The sequence below is a fragment of the Gopherus evgoodei genome, chromosome 3 (genome assembly GCF_007399415.2).
Source record: "Gopherus evgoodei ecotype Sinaloan lineage chromosome 3, rGopEvg1_v1.p, whole genome shotgun sequence".
NCBI lineage: Eukaryota > Metazoa > Chordata > Testudines > Testudinidae > Gopherus > Gopherus evgoodei.
Window position 1 is genome coordinate 58,302,618 of NC_044324.1, and position 21,446 is coordinate 58,324,063.

Below are 21,446 nucleotides of genomic sequence, written 5' to 3' on the forward strand. Positions count from 1 at the left end.
TCTGAGTGTTTTCAAAACATAAATTACCCTTTATAACTTCTAATTTGCATGTGGTAATTAAACAATGATGCCTCTGGTAGTCATAGTATTTCCTAGGAATGTCCTGTGCTAATCATAGCGAACTTTGGGTAATGTTACAAATGACAACAGTAACAACCTAATCACAAAGGCAAAACTGAAAAGAGTATAACCACCACCAAAAAGTTACTTGATGTTCCATTCTGGTTTCATTACAAATATGGCAGTCTACTGTGTGACTATACAAATACATAGTTTTTAAAATGCACAGTATGAAAAATGTAAGCACAGTGTCCTATCAAATGCTGAAATTCTTCATCTAATCAAAGGTATTAATGTTGTTTTGTCTATATCTAGGAAAAAAGGTATACAACAGGGACCAGCCACCTTTGGCACGTGGCCCGCTAGGCCTGCGCCGCTTCCTGCAGCCCCCATTGGCCTGGGATGGTGAACTGCGGCCAGTGAGAGCTGCAATTGGCCGAACCTGTGGATGTGGCAGATAAACAAACTGGTCCAGCCCAGCCTGGCCCACCAGGATGGTTACTCTGGCGAGCTGTGTGCCAAAGGTTGCCGATCCCTGGTATACATTGAAATCTATGATGATTTCTTAGCAGGATGTTTGTATGCAATTAGATATATTAATATAAATTTCAAATGCAAGGAGGATGTTAATGGATTTGTGTTATAAAGATTTAATAACTTCACAAACAAGGTGTCACACCATTTACTGTTTCGTATTGTCTGTATACCTGCATCCTCATATTAACAGTAGGCGCATTATTACAGAGGAGAGTTCAGTACAGCAATTTTAGTTTCATAACTAACAAATCATGTTAAGTTACAAAGAACCAGACATAATACATTAAACTGCAGTTTACGGAATTTTTCTAGACACTAAGAAAACATTAATTTCTATAGATACTTATGAAATGAACAACCATTAAGGATTTTTTATGTGTAGTTTTGCAAAATCTTTGAAGTTTCAAAATATGTTGCAGATTGTGAGTACATTGAAAAACTATTCTACCTTGTAGCTGAAAACAAAAGATGACATATGCATCTGCAGTCTCTAGTGGAAAAGGAAATCAAAAAGGAAAACTAAAAAAAACAAACACTTTTTGTACTCAAGGCCTGGAAAAAATTTTTGGATCAAGTCACCTGATCTCCCCCCTTCCTTATCACTGAACTATGGCAGGGCAATCAAAGAGGACAAAGTAATGTGCATGACTAGGGTGAAGGTCAAGTACCAGAGAGCGGTTGTTCACTTAAAACCAAAACATGGGAAACCAAAAATCTTCTGGTGCTGTCATGTCCAAGCCACCAAAGCTAAATAGCTTTCCTCAGCAAGATGCTGACTTGAAAGTATCATGAAGATGGAATTTCTTCAGGCTTATTTCTCTGGAAAATACATATATGAACATCACTTTGTCTTCTCTTAATTTCTACCTGACAGATCTTGAGCAGGATCCACCCATACCAATAGCACTAACAATATTTAAAAGCTGGTTATGGTTTGAAAGAATTTAATGTTTCTGCGTAACAGATTTTAACATTGCTAACACCTAAACTGTAATTCTACACATTGTATCAAAGTCCTCAAATATCAAGCTGGATAAGCAGAGGGGTTTTTAGCTAGTAAACAAGAGCTCTGCTTTTCACGTGTCTACCTTTAATTTTAATTACATCATTTGCTCAATAATTAGAAATAGTCTTGGTCACAGGAACCTTAAAGGTATGTTTAGGTGTTGAAAAATGTAACATTTCTCTTATAGCTTAGCTTTTGTTTCCTCAGACCTGAAGTCCTAGAGGAAGAGTCTTCACGTGTGTAATGACTAAACTCGACAGATCAGATCATGACAGTTTCAGATGTTTAGTAGTTTGTTACTAAGCTACTGGATACATTGTAAATTCCTTTGCCTTAAAATGTCTCCATAACTTGAGAAAGGAACTAATGTAAAACAGAGATGCAGTGCATCAGCTAAAATGGGCATGTGTGATTTCAGAAGGCAAATGTTGAATTCTAAAAGATATCCACTGTATATAGTTATAGATACTGATGAAATGCATAATATAGGTTTGAACTCTTTGGTATAGTTTAGGTCTTTGACATATAAGTAGGATCCACACTTGGAAGATTACAACAGGAAGAGATTTATTTCACAGCCTTGTTATAATCTTTGTCACAAGAAAGAAATAAAGTTGTTCCATTTTCAGCTCTTGATTAAAATCTTTTTCATTGGAAAATAGTGCCATGGTATTACAGTCTTATATTCTTGGGATAATAAGGATGTAATGTCCCATTTTGACCTTTCAAAATGCTGTGTTTTGATTTGCTTGTCATTACATTTCTGCCAACTTTCCAGTCTTATTAGCCTGTGAAAAGAGAATGGAATGAGAAGCAGTTAAGATACAGAATACTGGGGAAGATCAAAGTAGTACAACACACTTGTGTAGTTCAAAGCACATAGCATACATTAATATTTTTGTTATTTTAACATTATTGCATCAGAACCTAACAAGAATGGTACCTATTTAACTTATCATCATGACAATTCAGAGACTGTAATCTGCATATTTTCAGAGCTTTTTTCTGCCTGAAGGTGTAGCTATTGCAATCTGAAAGGCTACATATTTCCAGTGTCTTTAGAAATATTTTAGAAAAGGAGGAATTAAAGCATTATATCACAATCCTCAAAATAGATATTTCAATAAAAGTTATAGTGTATATGACTGAGGGTCAGATTCTATCAGCCTTACAAAATTTCATAGATTCTTAGACCGGTCTACATTAGAAAATTAGGTCTGTTTAACTACATCAATCAAGGGTGTGAAATATCCACACCTGAGTGCCATTGTCAAGCCAGAGTAAGTCCCCAGATAGATAGTGCTAGGTCAACAGAAGACCTATCTACCGCCTCTCGGGGAGGTAGATTACTTATGCTGATGGTAGAATCCCTTCCATCCGTGTAGGTAATGTCTACACAGAAGTGCTACAGCAGCCCAGCTGCAGTGGCCCAGCTGAGCTGCTGTTGCATTTTAAGTGTAGACAAATCCTTAGATTCATAGATTTTAGACCAGAAGTGACCATTAATTATCATCAGTCTGACTTCCTGCATAACATAAACAGAAGACTTCTTGATAATTTCTGCATCAAGCCCATAACTTGTATTTGAGCTATGGCACCTCTTTTAGATACACTAAACAGACTGAGCTTCTTTAGTTTCTCCTGATAAGGCATGTTTTCCATGTAGCTCTTTCCTGAAGCCCCTCCAATTTTTCTACATCCTGTTTGAATTGTGGGCACGAGAACTGGAGATTGTATTCAGTAATGGTCTTACTACTGCCATATATGGAATACCATCGCCCTATTCCTACTCAATATTCCCCTGCTTATACTTCCAAGAATTACATTTATCCTCTTAGCTAAAGCATTGCACTTGGACCACATGTTCAATTTGTTATCTACCATGATCTCTCAGTCCTTTTCAGAGTCACTGGTTTCTAGGATACCATTGAAGAAAGTGGGACTACTCACTAAGAAAGATACTACTCAACATGAATAAAGTGGCAGAATGTGGCACTTTTATAATGCTTTCACCTCACCTGACACTTTCTTAGTATAAATAAAAATGTCAGCATTCTTCCCAATGTCAGTGTGATACCAATTAAAGTTACACCGTGATAAAAACTTTTATGAGGACAATATTATCTACTTTAGATAAACAGCTTGTAACTTTCAATATGTCTTGCTTGTTTGCCTTAGCTGCTTTGTCTTGCAATCTATGAATATGTGTACGTTTCCTAACAGATGGGAAAACTAAACACTTTAAGTTGAAGTGCTCATCCTTTTTATTGAATTGCAAGCATAGTAGCAAAATATGCTTTCAAGTACTCGCTGACCTACAGAACCCACCATCTCTGGGACTGACAATATACAATTAAATGTCAATTCAATAACGCAATGCCCAGTTCAGCAATGGTCCTCTTGTGAGCAAAAGCTACATCAGTGTCAATTTTAAGGATGATTGCTAAGAGCTTGTGGTGACTATTGGGCCAATTTGTTGTGGAGCTCTTAGTTTACAATTGTTTTGAAAGGTTACATTCACCAGCACAATGAAAAATGAACACTGAAAACAAAGCAGCATGAAATATCTAATGTGTGAGTTATTAACATTCATGCATTACTTCACGTTACAGAGTTGTTTGAATACTTCCTACCTTTGGAAAATGTAGTTTGAGTGTCAAAATGTCCATTTAAAAATTCTCATGATTTGTACTTATTGATGGAAATATATTTTTACTGATTCTGCAGCAACAAAGATAACAGGCCAGCAGTCGACATTCCAAGACCCAGCGTTAACACTTTCTCTCATATATGATAAATGTCTATCAGGGATGGTCTAGACAGTATTTGGTCCTGCCATGAGGGCAGGGGACTGGACTCGATGACCTCTCGAGGCCCTTCCAGTCCTAGAATCTATGAATGACTTACTACCATTCACAGTTTTGTAGGTCAGTAAGGCTTAATTCACAAAAGGAGTAAGGTACCTAACTGTAACTTTTGGCATCTAAATCAGGTCCCACTGGGGATTTACAAAACCCTTGTTCAGTTTCTGCAGAACACTGTATGCACATAAACTTACTCAGCAATGATTTTGGGGGGGGTAAAAGTTCCCTTGGCACCTGTGTTTCTATCTTTGGGCATGCACACTGCAGCCCCATGCCTGATGCCCAGATGCCTGTGCCCCAGATAGATGCATGAACAAGGGGAAATCGGAATTCTTCTGCCTAACTCACCTACATGGCCCAATCCAGTAACTATGCTCACACTTTGCCTTCCAGACTGGCCCCTCCCATAGGTGAACTTACACAATATGGCCAGAGCAGGAGTTAGGGTACTCACCTGGGATGTGGACAACACCCCCAGTCCACCAGTGGGGGAAGAAGGGATTTTGATCTGGGCTAAGCCACTGCACATGAGAATACTCTAACTTTTCAGCTAAGAGATTTTTCTGATGTGGAGCGTCCTCAATCTCGCCTGTTGAAGCAGCAGGAGAGACTGAGAAGCCCCAGTTCTGATTATCCATAACCCAATGATTAGAGCACTCACCTGAGGGATGACAGATTCCAATTAAAATCTTTTCTCTGAGGTGACTTGAACTGGAGGTCTCCCAGGTCGCAAGTGAGTATCCTAACCACTGGATTAAAAATTATGAGGGAGCCCCCAATCTCTGCCAAAATGGAATAGGCACCTAATGCCAAGAGTGGGTCTGCAGCTGAAACTCCTGAACAGAGGGAGGCTCCTATTTCCAAGAGAGGGAAGGGCTTAGTACACACATCTCAGCTCAGCATCTCCAATTGGTTAGCTTAACTGATGTACCACCTAGAATTCTGGGTTCCATTCTGAGGCACCTATCTCCCTCCATTCCATATAAGGAGCCCTGGTGAATAACAGTGATTTTCCAAGTGCCTAAAAGTTAGGTATGGCAATATTGAATGTCACAACACCTAAGTATCTTTGCGAACCTAGCTTAAAGTGTTTTAAAAGCATACAGTAAGAATCTTTTTAATTACCTCTTATCAAACCTAGAGGTACAACAGGAAGCAGTATATTGATATAACACCATCTACAAAACAGCTGTGGACAATGAAAGAGGCAATTAATTTATTTCATGTGATTTGCATCATATCCACAAGTAGCAAAGGATGGACACAAGAATACAGTAATAGGCAAGAACTCTTGGATTCATCTTTAGACAAAGGATTAGGATCATAATGAAAATCAGTGACTACAAGTTTTATGCAGAGTCCCTCTCAGATACATTCTCCTCTAGATGTACACATGTAGCTCCCGCTCCTAATGTAGCTTCAACCCTAATGCTATGTCTTCGGTGGTGGGAAGTCTAAGCACTCTACAGACATGATCTAAAGTAACCTCAGTCTTACCTCATTTTGCTCTTCAGACTGAATAGTGAAACTCTCCTGGCGCAACCAGCACTGTCTATATAGATTCCTTGTATGAAAAAAATCCAGCTGATTTCTTTCTTCTCTTTTCACCTTGATCAACTGGAATCCTCCTTATGTGTCTCCTATAAGGAGATAAAGTGGAAAAGATTGAAACTATGAAGCCATATGTCTGCACTGCTATTTTTGCCCATCTACATAACTAATTTGCACAGACTTAAAGATCACAAGTGTTTTGTTCTGAGCTACCATAAAAACCAGCCAGTCACATAATGGAGCCATATGGCTCTTCTTCTGATCGGAATGAGATTGCTGTCACTTAGTACAACTTCAAAGTGCTATATGGGGAGTTGCGTGCACAAATTCTATTAACAACTGGGCAAATCATTTTGCCTAATTTCAAACCCACTCAAACTTCAGAATTATTAGTTTTATGTTCTATTTAGCAGGGACTAAAACAAATATATACACACTGATTCAAAAAAGAAAGATGAGGCAGAATAAAATCTAATACAAAATAATATGAACAGTATATGAACACTAGTTACCTGGCACTCATTAATGCCAGTTTACCTTTTTGGACGTGATAGTCTGCCCCTAAAACATAGTACAAGTTTCCTGTGAGCTAAAAAAACAATTTTCTTCTATGTTCCTTGAAAAAGAACATGGATTTAAATGACTAGAAAAAAGTTATTAATTTTGATTAGTTTTGTGAATATCAAAATATTTTGATCAATTCACAAAATCCCAAACTGCACTCAATTTGTACATTTCAACATATCAACAACAGTTGTGAGGCCAACGATGCTGAGTTAAATGTTGAAACAGGAAGGGTAGTATACATACAATACTGAGCATGTAAAACCTATTTTCTATTTAGATCCTCTCTCTACACACACACACACACACACACACACACACACACACACAAATCCCCTTCCCTTGAAATATTTTAAATGAGTCTGGCAAAGCATTTGAGAATATGCAATATAGGGAATGATTCTACATTGCAAGGGACTAAAACAGGTCTTTCCCATATCAGCTTTTTCTGATTGGATGATAAATGTCAAGGAGGTTTCTCCAGAAGTGATTGTTCTAAATACCGCTTAATGCTTGTCATCAAATAAATTATTTTTCACTAGTCACTGAAGTCTAGTGGATAGTTTTATTCCATGCAAATTTCCTTTTTATTTTTGTTTTGTTTTGGGTAAGCAATAAAGTAGAACAATCCCAGAGAGAGAGAGAGAGAGAACGAGAGAGAGCCTTTCAATCCCTGCAGGATATTGCTTAACCTACTTACATCCATCAAAGTAGTCTCTATGTATTTTCAAACAGATGAAATTGTACAACAATGACTAGGTAAACTTGGATGACTTTAAATATCTGAAGTAGATTAATTAATCTAATCATACTCTTTACTCTGTGTCTCTTTCCTTTCATAGATGCAGTCTTCATTTAATAATCACAATTTGCAATAAGTAAAAAGGAAAGCAGCCAATCCCTAAAAGACTTCTAAAGTTTATCTTAACAACAACAGTGGCCAGGATTATCCATTGCTTAGATTTCAAAAGAATAGAAAGTCCTATGGAAAAAAGCAAGCACTATTATTATACCATATACAACCAAATACAGGTTTGTGAACAGTCTTTGCTCTTGCATCTACAGACACATGACTATGAAGCCTAATTCAGTTGTTATTCTGTGACAACCTCTATTCCATTGTTTATTTTCACTTACCCCACTCACCACTTACATTAACGGAGCTCTTGCCATTCAGACTGCAAGACTCTTGGAACATGCTTAAGAAATCTGTCTTCATCTTAATGAGAGAATGGGGTCTTACATAATTTATGGAATGTCAGTCAGCAAGGTTGATGGCTGAACATATTGAGGTATTTGTTGCTGAGATCTACTTCTTCTATGTAAAATAAATATACAAAATAGTTGACTGGGTTGAATACTCATTTCTTATTAAAAAAATCCAGGCAGAACATCAGAGTCCAGACACCCCAAGTGGAGAAAAAGATGTCTAAACCCCAAAGCATAAGCAACTGAATCGGCTGTATACAATGTTATTGTGTATAAGTATGTCAATAAGGTCTTTAATGGAAACTTGTAATGGTCTGAACTTGAGGTCATTAGGAGATCTGGATTCATGTTATAGTTAGGAATATATGTATATCTGTAGAACAGGGATCGGCAACCTTTGGCAAGCAACTCATCAGGGAAATCCTCTGACTGGCCAGGATGGTTTGTTTCCTGCAGCATCCACAGGTTCAGCCGAACGCAGCTCCCACTGGCTGCGGTTTGCCGTTTCAGGCCAATGGGGGCTGCCGAAAGTGGCATGGGCCGAGGGATGTGCTGGCCGCAGCTTCCCGCAGCCCCCATTGGCCTGGAATGGTGAAATGCAACCAGTGGGAGCTGCGATCAGCTGAACCTGTGGATGCTGCAGGTAAACAAATCGTCCCAGCCCAACAGTGGATTTCCCTGATGGGCCCCATGCCAAAGGTTGCTGATCCCTGGTGTAGAACATTGTAATTGTAACTAGGATGCAACTGCAGCATCACCTCACAATAGGGGGTGAAGTAATCAGGCAAGGAGAGACACCACTCCAGCTGGTTGTTTACACAAAATTAATTGCAAGCACCTAACATTGTAAAATCTAGGGAAAGACAATGCTGCACAATTAAAGTTAAAGGAAAGATATTGAAACTGAAAAAAAAATCCCAGTCTTGGGAAAACTAAGGAAGGAGGGAGTTTCCCGTGCTTTGTGTAATCACGAATAACCATAGTCTGAGAGAGAGGGAAAAAGCACCTCTAACGTCTGTTAAATGGGAAAAGGTGAAGTGAAGGTTGTCCTGAAATTGAGGGCCAGCATTTAAGAAGGGTGCTGTCTGTGAAACAATGGATCCCCTCTAGGACACAGGACATGCTGGGAAACTATGCAGAGACAATAGGTAATTTGTAGTAGATAAGGAAATTTAGCTAATATGGAAATGTAAAGCCTTAGATTGCATCTTTGTGTTTATTTTCTGTGTAACTTGTATGTGTTTGGTTTTCCTTACTATTTCATCTGTGAATCTATAATTTTCCTATTAAATAAACTTTGTCTCTGTTGTGCAAACTGTGTGAAGTGTGTGTCACTAGGAAAACTGATAATTGGGGGCAAGTTTACTCCTTGAAGAGTGACAAACCAGAGGGGAAAAGTTCAAGTGGCTGGTAGTTAAGAACTCAGGGAGATGAATCTGGGGGGACTTGGACCAGAAGGGCTAGTGGGGTGAACCTGCAAGGAGTAACCTGGTGTATGGAAGCCAGGGTTGAGACCTTTAAGCTTGTAAGTTGGCTACAGCTGTCAGAGCCATAGCAGCATAGTCATGGGCGGTGGGTGAACCACGGGCTCAGGGAGACTAGCCCAGCCAGACCCCTTCCAACTGAGGCCCTGCAACTCCTGCTCCCCTTACCCCTCGAAGCCCAGAGCTTCCCCCCCCGACTCCCTCCCTGCCAAACAGTCACCAGCCCTCTCGGCCCTGGGTCTCCTGAGCACCTCCAACCCCATAGTGGTGGTGCACAGTTCCCCCCTCCCCCAACCCTGGAGCACTGGGTAGTGTGGCCCCATCATCATAAGCCCTCCCAGTGCTAGGCAGCCCTAGCTGCCCCAGCCTCAGCCAGATTCCCTTCTTAGAAGAGGAGCAGCCTGCTTGGGCTAGGGCCAACTAGCAGCAGGAGGAAGCCTGGGGCATTGGGGCCATACGGGGCTGTTTGGGGAGGCACTGCCTTCCCCAGTCTATTACATGCGCCACCCAGGAGCATAGCATTAATGTACCCAAAGTTACAGTGACAGAATCCCTGACTGGTCTGGTTGATACCAAAACATTACAGAGTGGCCTGCTAGAACCTCCAGGAAGGGAAGAAACTTGTCTCTAGCACTCATCAGGGTTGGGGATGAGGGTGGAGAGTTAAAATCAGGAGCTCTTTCCTCCTGCCTGTTCTTAGCTATGTTTTTAACATATTCCTTCCTGCTTATGAAACTGAAGCCCATGGTAACCATGCTCTGCACCGAAAGGCAAATGATGAACTCCAGTGTAAGGGAGAGAGTAACTCCTGTTGCTGTGCAGCTAAGCTGCAGAGACTGGATGGTCCATGGAAATGGGAGTACTAAAGCATGGGTTTCGATAGGCTCACTTACAGTCGCTTTCCTCCTCACCTGAACAACACACCACAACCTTGTGGCTATATTCTGGAAGACAGGATCATTAGTGACATTTTCTAAATTCTGAAATCACTTGCCCTAGGACTTCAATAGTTTCTCTGTCTGTATCATGTCATTTTGTTAAATCTTAATATGCCACATCCAATTAATAAGGACTATATTAATCAGTGATGGACACAACCAACCTGTGTCTAGGACCACAGAGGCTGGAGTCAGGTAATTATGCAAGAATTTCTGCTTTCATTAAAAACCAAAAAGGGTAAGCCCTCACGATGGTGATAAAAAGCTTGAAAACATGGAGGTAAGGTAACTCATGCAGTGAAGTCTGTCTGCATCTGCAGAAAGCCTGAAACAATAGCTCAGAGACAGACAAACTACCCCATGGAGCTAAATGAGGTGTTAACCCCAAGATATGCTGCTAATGGGAGCCCTGTCAATTCTGCCCTAGGAAATGAACAAGGATTCTGTATGTGAGGAGGAAAAAAGAGCTGCAGGCCTTGCTTACACACAGGCAGAAAAATCCTCTCTGCTAAGTCAATGATGGGGCCGTCTCTGCTTCTCCAGAATGAGGGAAGCAGGGATCCCTGCTCAACACTGATGCTCTTCAGGGGATGGGGAATCCTGCTACTATCATTTGAAATGCAGATGAGCCTTTGGCCCTAGGGCAGGGCCACAGTGGCAGAGCCATGAGGGATCCTTTGTTGTGATGCCTGTTGAGCCCTGGCTTGCCTTAATTTGGCCCTGATAACTATGCAAAGACATAACGGGCTTTATTTTCAGAAATGCTGAAATACTTGCAGTCAAGGGCAGTTGTGGAAGCTGACCAACTCTGAAAATCAGAACCTAAATATATGAAAAAAAATAATTTCAACTTATATCACAGTATTTATTTAATGATCTTTGCTAAGATAAAGACTTCATCTCTAAAACGCATTGAAAAGGAAAACTTTGTCATGCAAAAATGTATTCCGTTTCCCATTTGCCACAACACAATTCAATGTGTAGTGATGGTATATATATATATACACTGCCAACTACTTTTACATCATTTTCAGAGATACATTTTAAGAAGTTGAGCGTTTTTTATTTCTTCATGCAATGGGGACAAAGTAACTCACCATGACAAAAATCAGGCCTCACATGAAATATTTGGAAGTGTAATCATACAATTGAGGGTCAAAATGTACTATATTAGAAACTATAAATACAAAAGCAGTGAACCAAGTCTGTTCTAGCCTCAAGGTTTGATTCATGATGAAATATGTTTTGTTATTATTTCCTAACATCTTATAGGTTTGAATAAAGGTACACAAAAAAACTCCCTGAATTTCTCCGGAATGATAACAGTGTATGGATTACTTCAAATTATAAACATCAAAAACCATAACCACTGGAAATAGCTTTTTTCAGTGTTGAAAGCACCACATACATGCTGAACAGATGAAATTTACACAGCTCATTATTTAACAATAGCAATAGCCATTTTGCTTTATTGCTGGGTTAAGCGGATGTCACATAAAATTGCACTGAATTTTGAAAACGGAAAGTGGTGACTTTTAATGCTAGAATAGAAGGTATTTTTCATGCTGTATAGGATTTCAGATTTCTTGGCCAGGAACAGAAGAGAAAAGGGCCAAAAATATATAGATTTTTGCACAGGCCAAATGTAATCAGTGTTATAATTTGGGAACAATGTGGCTGTCCTAGAGACTTAACATTCCCCTCATCTTGGTAGGTGTACTCCACTGAATAACAGGAGTAACATAAAGGACTCTTCCTTTCAATGGCATAGCAAGAATAGTTCCAGGACTCTATTTGTGCTTATGAATTGACGGAAGATGGAAATTAAAGTGTGAACAGGGTTTATGAACACAATTAGCACATCAGTGTTCAGGTTTGCACTGCTTGATTTTTATTTTTTTTAATTTTCAATTTTTTTTTAATTTTGAAACTTGATTTTTAGGGTTAATTTGCTGCACGTGGACAAATCCACCTCTTGCTTATACCCATGCAACCCAACAGAAACCTATGTTTTGTCCTGGGCACATTCACTGTATTAGAATAGCATGTAAGCAGCTTATAGCACCAGAATGCATGGACTGATAGATTTATACTACATAACTAGTGTATGGTATCATGTCTAACAGCAGCTGTGAGTTTGGAGGACAGTAATTTCAGGTCTCTGGGAAAAAAAGATATGACAAAGTACTAAAGCCTGTTTGTCATAGTATGTGAGTAGTCCCATTGACTTTACTGAGACTACTCACAGTTATACATGTGCTTAAGCACTTGACTGGATCAGGGCAAGATATATATATTAAAAAGAAAAACCCTTTTCTTTATGGAAAATACCGCAATACTTCTTAATTTTTGCTAATTAATGATTTTTCGGTTCTCATCTGCATCATTACTGCATGCTATTTGATAGCTATTCACATGCAACTATTCCCAAAAATACTATGCCTGGTAGTTTGCAGATTCAGGACCCTAGAGCCTGATCTCAAACCCTTTGAAGTCCATAGGAATCTTTCCATTGACTTCAATGAGCTCTGGATCAGGCTCTGGGGTCCTGAATCTGCAAACTACCAGGCATAGTACTGACTCTTGCAAATAGCAGCATTGACTTTCAGTACAGTATAAAGAACATGAGCCCTGCAAATAATGTCAAAACTGAGAAAATATGAACATAACAAGGCCATATGGGCTCAGATCAATGGTCCATCAATATTCTCTGTTTTTAAGTTTAACACAATGGAATTTTAGAGACTAATTTTACAATGCTTGCTGCTGCGAGCATTCCCATTGAAGCAGTAGTCAGGTGAGGAAAGGTCTGCCTAATTTTTTAAAAACGCACTTTATTTTATCATTCACATACATGAACTTTCAAAACAAGTTTAAGCAAATCTTATCATAATCTGTATTTGTTACCTTTAAGGACCCTGTTGTGTTTCGTCAGCCTCTTATTATCTGTGATTTTTAGTTTGTTCAAATTCCAAGAACGGTAACCATATATTATAAAATGTACTTGATCCTGGTACAAGGCTCCTTACCATATTTTTTTCAAAGGATTTCTCATACTTCATTTCTTCATGCCATTATTATGTCGGGGTCGGGAACCTGTCCTTTTCCAAAGACAAGCTTCCACTCTTGGGGTTTGCATAACTGAGCTTTTATTGAACACTGTGCCACCCATAAACACTATCAGAAAGACTCATTGAAGTGGCAGAAATTGTAGAGAAGAAGGTTCTTGTACCAGCAGTTCTGACTATAAAGGAATAGTCAGGGCTAGCCCTAGGTGTTTTGCTGCCCAGGGCAGAAAATAGTTTTGGTGCTCATGCCCCACCCCCCAAAATCTCCACAAATGGCTGACCAAAAAGACACAACAAAACACAACCGAGTGGCTGAGAGATGTGCCCTATGTCCACGACAATGATTTGGCATCCCCCAGAAATTGGTGACCAGGGCGACTCTTGCCTCTGGGAACAGTAAGGCTGCCAGTATTAGTTGAGGCAGTAGAGATGTTGATATGCTATCTAGAAAATATTAGTCCCTTGCAGTAAATTGAACATTGACATTTCTTTCTGCATTTTTAAAACATTTCTTGTTGTCACTGTTTCGAAACAGAGGGGGTGTGTTGTCTGCAGGCCTCTTGACCAATTCAATCTTCCTGGGAAGACTCAACAAAAATAATACTGACCAAAATTTTGTAGTGGTGAAGTAGTGTAATTTTTTTTTGTAGTGCTCCCAGAAGGAAAAGTACTCTTCAGTACAGGATGGTGCCGTAATGATATTCGTAATACAGCTGGTCAGACAAGTTGTAGAAGGACTAGAAAAACTAGTTGACAGGGGCATATTATATACATCGCCTTGAGTTCACCTGTGGCATTCTGCATCACTGACAGCAGGGTTTTCAAGGTCTCATTTTACAATGATTGCTCTTTCTCTGACATTTGAATGGAGCAAGATTCAACCTCAAGTCAGCTCTTGTTCTGTTCACAAGACTTTCTGAAGCTCATCAGAGAGAATTCACCACTCTATCTGGTAGTTTTGTGTGGCCACCTTTAACAAATCTGCATGTACAAGCAAGTACTGACAGGGGCCTCTTAAGTCCTACAGTTATTCCTCTCAGTATAGGGAACTCTGAGCCATCTGAGCTACCATGTGAGATAACTGTTAGTAAATACTGACAATTCAATGACATCCACTGAGACTTAAGGATAAATTGATCCTTTTTGTTTCAATACATTGTTTAAATCAGTTCATTTTTTATTTGGATGAGTTCCCTTGTTTATGACATGTATCATGTTGAATCTTCACTGACTTCAGTGAGGATCCTTGAAGACTTCAATGAATATGTATGGACGTATACTACTGCTGCATTCTGAGCACGCAACCCTATCTTAACATGTGTTCTCCTCTCTGTGCATCTGCACCTTATGAAATGGTGCCCGATCTTCTATAGAGGGAATCATTCACTCCAGCACTGTCACACTAGAGTTGGGTGATACATGATTACATTCTGCCCAAAAGTTTGGGGTTCCAGATCGATGGGAATGCTGCAAACGTAAGCAATGTTTTAAAACATAAATCATTTCTGTGGCAGAGAGGGACAAAAACTGTGGAAAAGACCAAGAGCATAGGAACAAAGGATGTGATATACCATTTATCCGGCTAGTCCAGGATCCTCTCTCTCAAATGGTCATTATCTGATGCTTTCAAGGAAGTTGAAAACTCCCATAATGTTCCCAGCCAATTGTGCAGTGCTGTGTGGGGAAGTGGGATAACCATGTGAAGGAGGAAGGATTGCTTCCTGATCTCTGTGGGTAATCAACACCTGACTTGAAAAGTGAACTTTGCATGGTACCGAGTCGTTAAACATTCAGCTAGTGGTTAAACAGCCAGTCATCTATGAAACAATTTGCTGTCCTCTGTCCTTACTGAAATAGGCAACTGTGCAGTACAATGGTAGCTGAAACTCTGTTTTGACAAATAGTGAATAATGTACATTGATAGGATTAATAATCATGTACAATACTGGGTTCTAAATTCACTGTAACCTCTCATGGCAAGTACTTAAGGGGGATCATTGTGAATACCAATGGAAACATCTGCTCGATGCACAACAGAGGTTCAAGACACAAACATAATATTAAGTAAATATAATTAGATAGTATTATAATATTTTCTATTTTATTGATCAATGGTCTGCCCTCAGCTTGTTAGCAGTATCTGTAAAAAACTTCCACTGACCTCTAAGGAAGCAGTTATATCATTGCTGAGAGCTTTGAAAAGCCTACTCCTCATCTCAAAACATACATAGCAAAAGCAGAAGGTAGTCTGTGACAGGCAACAAAAAACATAAATATAATAGAATCTCACTGTCTGGGACACCCTATCATGTACTCTGGGGAATTATAGAATTAATCATAGCCCACTACCTTGACAGTTCTTGTACTCAAGGCATGAAGCTGTACTCCATTCAAGGAGTGTTAATCCTCCCACCACTACCTTTGGATGGGCTTGTTATGTTAGTTTTGTACATTAACCCTTCATGATTGCAGTACTGAGGTATGTTTTACATTTCTCATCTGCATAAGGGGCTACTATGGGTAACCAGTTTGTTCTCTGTTGGTTTTCTGAAGAAAGATTTGGATATTCTACCAGCGCCTTGGTTGTTTTTAACTTCTCCAACTAGGCCATGTTCAGAGGCCCTAGCACCTGATTCTCCCTAGGCGTACATAATATAAAGTGGAAGCATATTTTAAATTGGCACCCAGTGCCTTTATGACTTGTCTGCAAGTAGTATTCATTAAGAATAGCCTTATCTGTCACTGCCACTGCCACTTGTCTGCCTTTACTTCTTCTCTTGAAGTGCCTTCCAATCTTAGGATTTGGAAAACTCTTTGACATCTGCAGAGTCTTTAAATAGATATGCAAGTTCTGCTATTCCAGGGTGATGCATGTTGTTTACTTGTCCATCCTTATTTCCTGATTAGGTCCTGATATTGGCATTCTCAGGAACAATAGGAAAATGTCACTATTTCACTGTCATGCTCTGGTCTGATCTAGCATCAATAGAGGTTCCTGATTTGACAGCATTTTCTCCTGGGTGATTCCTATCTCAATACAATGTTAAGGCTGACTCACGACTGCTAGTTTTTGCAAGAGGTTCATCTGGTCTTAAAGGCTATGAGTCTGCCCAGGTTTCAACTCATCAAATATTCCAGGGTTTTCACTGTGTGATAACTATTACTCCTACAGCTTCTATCTGAGGGATTATGTGAGAGTGGCTGCCACAGCATCTGGGAAAGTCAAAGCCAGCTTCCAAATACTGAGCTGAAGTTGCTGCCTCCTGTATTGCTTCCCTCTAGCACTGCAGCTTTCCATTAATCCTTGATCCCCTCCCCTGCTAGTCATTGCTCACTTGGAACTGGCAGTAAGCTTTGAAGGATAGAACCACAAGGAATGTAGGTGGTGCAGATAAGCTGCCCAAAGACTGTATAACTGAGAGTCCCAAGTGAGGCATGAGCAGACATTGTGTGGTAAAGAATGAGTGTTCAGTGGGTGAAAGGAAAGATGCACGGAAAATGGAAAAGGCCCTTCTAAGATGGAGGAAAGGTGACAATTTTAATTGTGGGGGGCCCATCCACATAAATTTAAACTCTTCTGTGAAGAAATACCAAATGCAGTGCCCATTTCTCACTGGCCAGCTCCCACACTCTGGCCATCATCCCCAGAAAAAAGTATAATTTCACAAGCCTCCCTTTATGAAATGTTGGTGTCTTGAGCTTTTTGAACATGACTGATGGAGCTCAAAGACTTTCAGAGGACACGTAATACTTCAAGAAGTTTATGCAGGTAGATGGTTTCTAGAAGCAGTAATGGAGTCCTTTTCTTCCTCTGTTTTCAAATGGTCCCATTGGTTTATCAGCACTGCCCACGTTCCTCTCTGGTCTTTATGTGTACAATTTTTTCACAGATGCAGTGTCAGCGCATAGTACAGTTCAAAACACAGATTCAGCACACAATGGAGAAGGGCCTGCTAAAGATGATGGACAAGAGAGGGACAGGAACCTCAGAAGGAAAGGGACAAAAGAGTGAAGGGGACTGCTGGAGGGGCAGGCACCCTCTCAAGAAGGGGATGGACTCAGCTGAACTGGGAAGTAGAAAGGAAGAGCTGATGAAGATGGACGCCTCTTGACAGTGAGCCACAAATGGAACAGTGGGGAAGGTATACATGACACTTTTCTAATGGGTGAGGCGAGAGAGGCTTCAGGATTGGGAGGTTGCTTGCCAGTATGGATGGAGCAGCATCACCACTGTCAAGCTGTTTGATTGCATCATGGCACTAATAGAGTGCCTCTGTACACTGCTGCTCCTGTCACCACCAGCAAGGAGCCTGATATTCATGCAACCATTCCCTCCTACCCTCCCTCAGATGTCACTGAAAGATTCCTCCAGGCATTTCCATTGGTGCTTCTCATGCTCTCATTATTTATCCACTTTGGTAACATCTTACAGCTCCTGAGCACATCCTTCTCCTGATTCACTCAAAGAAGCATCTCAAGGCTACTGAATTTCTCTCAGCCTATTAACAGCTACTGACAAAGGTGCAGTTTTCACAGCTCATTGTAATACTCTCCTATTCACAGCTTCAGCATAATTAAAATTTTCTATCTGTAAGTGGGGGAATTGATCCCGCCATTGTGGGGAACTTCTTGACTTCTATATTACCCCGGTGGAATCGGATAGCAAAAGGATCTGAGTCCTCGCTCCAAAACCCTTTACCCAGATGCCTGCCTGACTTCAAAGACTCCTCTTCCACTTTCCAATCCAGCAGACTCCTTGTAACCCTGATAAGGCTGGGTCCAGGATTCCTCTTAACCGCCCATCTCAGCATGGGTTGATCAGGACAGAGGCTAGAGTGTCCCCACTCCGGGGTACACTTTCCTCATACACTTTCCTCCCTGGTCATTTCCCTGAACCAGTGATCTCTACATTGAGTTTAAATCAAACTTAATTTATTAAACAGCAATGATAATGACATAACGGAAAAATGGAAAAGGTTAAAAGATCCAGGAACCCTGCCTTAAGGACACACGGACACCATATACAATAGTCTCTGGAACTTAAGAAACCTTCACAGTCTATTCCTCACACCTCCCTGGCTTCCCTCCCAGGCCCTGGCTATGCTGTAGTGATACCATGGGTAAGACCCCTGTTCTGGTCCTGGCAACATGTCCCCAGGCTCTAGGTGACAGGACCCTTCTCCCTAGTATCAGCCCCCTCCCCCACTGGGTTTACACCCCCACCCTGAGTCTAGCCTTCAAAGGCCCTGTCTGTCGATGTTTCCCCCTCACTCTACCCAGCTGCTCACTGTACTCAGTTCCAGTATTACTTGCAGCATGGCAGGTTTCCACTATGCCAGCTCTGGTTCCATGGCTCCCCACTGTATCTCAGCCCTGGCTCACCGTTGGTGTGGTTGGTTTCTGCTGCTCTGGCTCCGCGCTTCTGCTCTGGCTCTCCCTTATTTGGCCTTGGCAGCCACAGCTCACATGGATGACAGTGCCTGGGCGCTTGACTCTCTCATTGGCCTGCCTACCCAGTCCATCTGTCTGATTTGGAGTGCTGGCCTCTCTCCACTGGCCCTGGAGATTGCCAGTCTCAGGACCCTGACTCCTCTTTAGCCCTTCCTCTTTCTTCTGATATTGGGAGGGTGGCAACCAAAAAACCCACTAAGTTTTATTAAATGGCCAACAGCCCCTTACACATCATTCAGACCTGTTATATGTTGGACTTTACCTAAACATTAGACAGATGGGGCTGTATGTACCTGAAAGTATCAGCAGTTCTCCAGGCTGCAGAGACTGCCTATGCAGGAGCCTGGCCTATCCAGGAGAACAGCCAACCACCATTATAAGGTCAAAGAGGAAAAGCAAAAGCTCCACAGCAGGGATTTGCATAACATCCTGGAGAGAGAGGACAGCTCACATTTTAATGCCCCTTATACATCACAATACTCTTCTCAAGGTTCTGTTCTCTGCTTCTATCTGGGACAGTAGAGACACAGCCCAAAGGTAGATATAACTCTCCTGCATGGTGAGGAGGATGCTGGATAATTTCATAGGAGTCAGGACTGAAGAGTATACATGAAAGGGAAAGCCTGGCCTCACCTTGGCATTCTAGTGCGGCTGTGTCTACTGACACTGAGAATTCCTTAGTTGGTTTGAGATCTCTCTCACTGAAGGATTCTGACAGGGAACCCCATGCAAGGAAGTGTCCCCTCTTCCTAACCTGGTTACTAATATTTGTAGAGAGAAGGTGTGGATAGAAATTGTGTCTGCATAGACCTTCTGCATATCCCTGATGGATTCTGTTGTTTCTGAGCTGTAAGACAGAGATAAATTCTTTAGCCTTTGAGGCCTTTTCAAATTACACAGATAATGATAGGGAAGAACCCACCCTGATAGTGTTCCCTGAGGTTGGTATACAACAGAACCTTCATCTTGCCATCAAGTGTATAATATATCTGTACTGTATTGCCTATTTCATATGAGATAGCACAGACCATGGAGGATAGGTCCATCAACGACTATTAGCTAGGATGGGAAGTGATGGTGTCGCTAGCTTCTGTTTGCCAGAAGCTGGGAATGGGCGACAGGGGGTGGATCACTTGATGATTACCGGTTCTGTTCATTCCCTCTGAAGCACCTGACATTGACCACTGTTGGAAGACAGGATACTGGGCTAGATGGACCTTTGGTCTGACCCAGTATGGCCATTCTTATTTTCTTATGATTTATATTCTATATGAAATGGTCAGTACAACACAAAATAATAATAAATACTAATATGTAAGAATTAGGGGATGTGGGGATCATGCTCAGCATGTCTCCTGATGTTATTCTCAACTGGCAGCTGGGCTGGAGGAGTTAGTATTGGTGTCATGCTTTTGCAAGTAGTATCCACTAATAACATGATGTAGCCCCTTCAGTTGTGTAGCTGAAGTTTCTGCAGGCCATGGAGTTTCTGTAGGTCATCAGCCATGAAGGCTCTTATAATCTAAGAAAAGCCCTTTTGGATGTAATAGTGATTTTTTACTGTAAAATTCTCCTGCTAAAACACTTAAATTGCAGCTATATTTAGAAAAGGGGTTTATTTAAAAATTCATCATCTTATTCAAAAGTTCATATTTGATTTTTTAAATATTAGTGAGATCCACAGTGGATTTTGGGGAGCATTCTGCCCTTTGTTCTTCCTCAAGTGAATCAGAATTGAATTAAACTCACTCTCTCTTAGTTGTATTGCTTTGTGTTCCTGATAGAGTAATGTTACCCGAAATTGGGCCAGATAGTAAGCTCAGGGAGGACTAATGACCCACCAGAGTTTGGCAGAAAGCAGCATGCTTATTATACTGATAGCTAAGCTCAAAAGAAGGCGGCGAGGGGAGGGGGTGTCACACTCACACTCACATACTCATGCTCCAAGGACAGGCATGGCATTGGAGATGTCAGGATCCTTCAAGGTAAATCTCCCACAGCACAGTGATGGATGGTGCGATGCAGGTAAGTCTTCCTGAGGCACAATGGAATGCAATGCGGTGAACTGCTGACCAGGTGGTCTGGGCAAAGGGCCTTCACGGGAGGTACAATCTTGTGAATGCCCTCCTGAGCACATTGCCCCTTCCCCCTTTAAGGATCCGCTCCTCATGGCCTGTGACTAGAGATGACTTGACTGCGTCTGGTTGGTCACAGTCCACATCGGGCAGTATCCATGCATTGGGTGTGTGATCGCTGCCTAATCAGAGTGTCATGACCTGCAACTAGAGATGACTTGGCTACGTCTGGTTGGTCACAGTCCACATAGGGCAGTGTTCACGCTGGGTGTGTGATCGCTGCTAATCAGAGTGCCAGACACCTTGTCTACCTGGAAGCTCTTCTGAACTTCCAGCTGCTCAAGCAGCCCATTCATCCCACAGGCATTCCAGGAGGGAGGGGGAGGAGAAAAGTCACTTCACAGGTATTCAAAGAGGGAGAGGAGACAAAAGGGGTGGAGGGAGGTACCACAGACCTTTTGCGCATACAGGTTATACATGGCATACAGATCACTGCTGTTCCTACAACACTCCACCCCTTGCACTACTCAGCCATCACAGCCAAGAGACAGCAAGCTGGATTCTATTTTGGCTGACCTGGGGAAAAGCAAAGGGCAGAATATTCCTGGAAGATCATTGTAGAGCTCACTATGCAGATGT

At 41.2% G+C, this 21,446-nt stretch overlaps 1 protein-coding gene across 2 annotated transcripts in view; it reads right to left on the reverse strand.

Moving 5' to 3' along the window:
• Window positions 1-796: 796 nt before the first annotated feature.
• The window catches only part of KHDRBS2 (KH RNA binding domain containing, signal transduction associated 2), a 669,346-nt gene continuing 648,696 nt past the window's right edge, over window positions 797-21,446 (reverse strand). For both annotated transcript variants that reach the window (XR_003999512.1, XR_003999511.1), the window contains 2 exons: window positions 5,965-6,107; window positions 797-2,391 (listed from right to left, as the gene is read on the reverse strand). The gene's annotated coding sequence lies outside the window, so the exon portion shown is untranslated. The remainder of the gene's footprint in view (window positions 2,392-5,964; window positions 6,108-21,446) is intronic.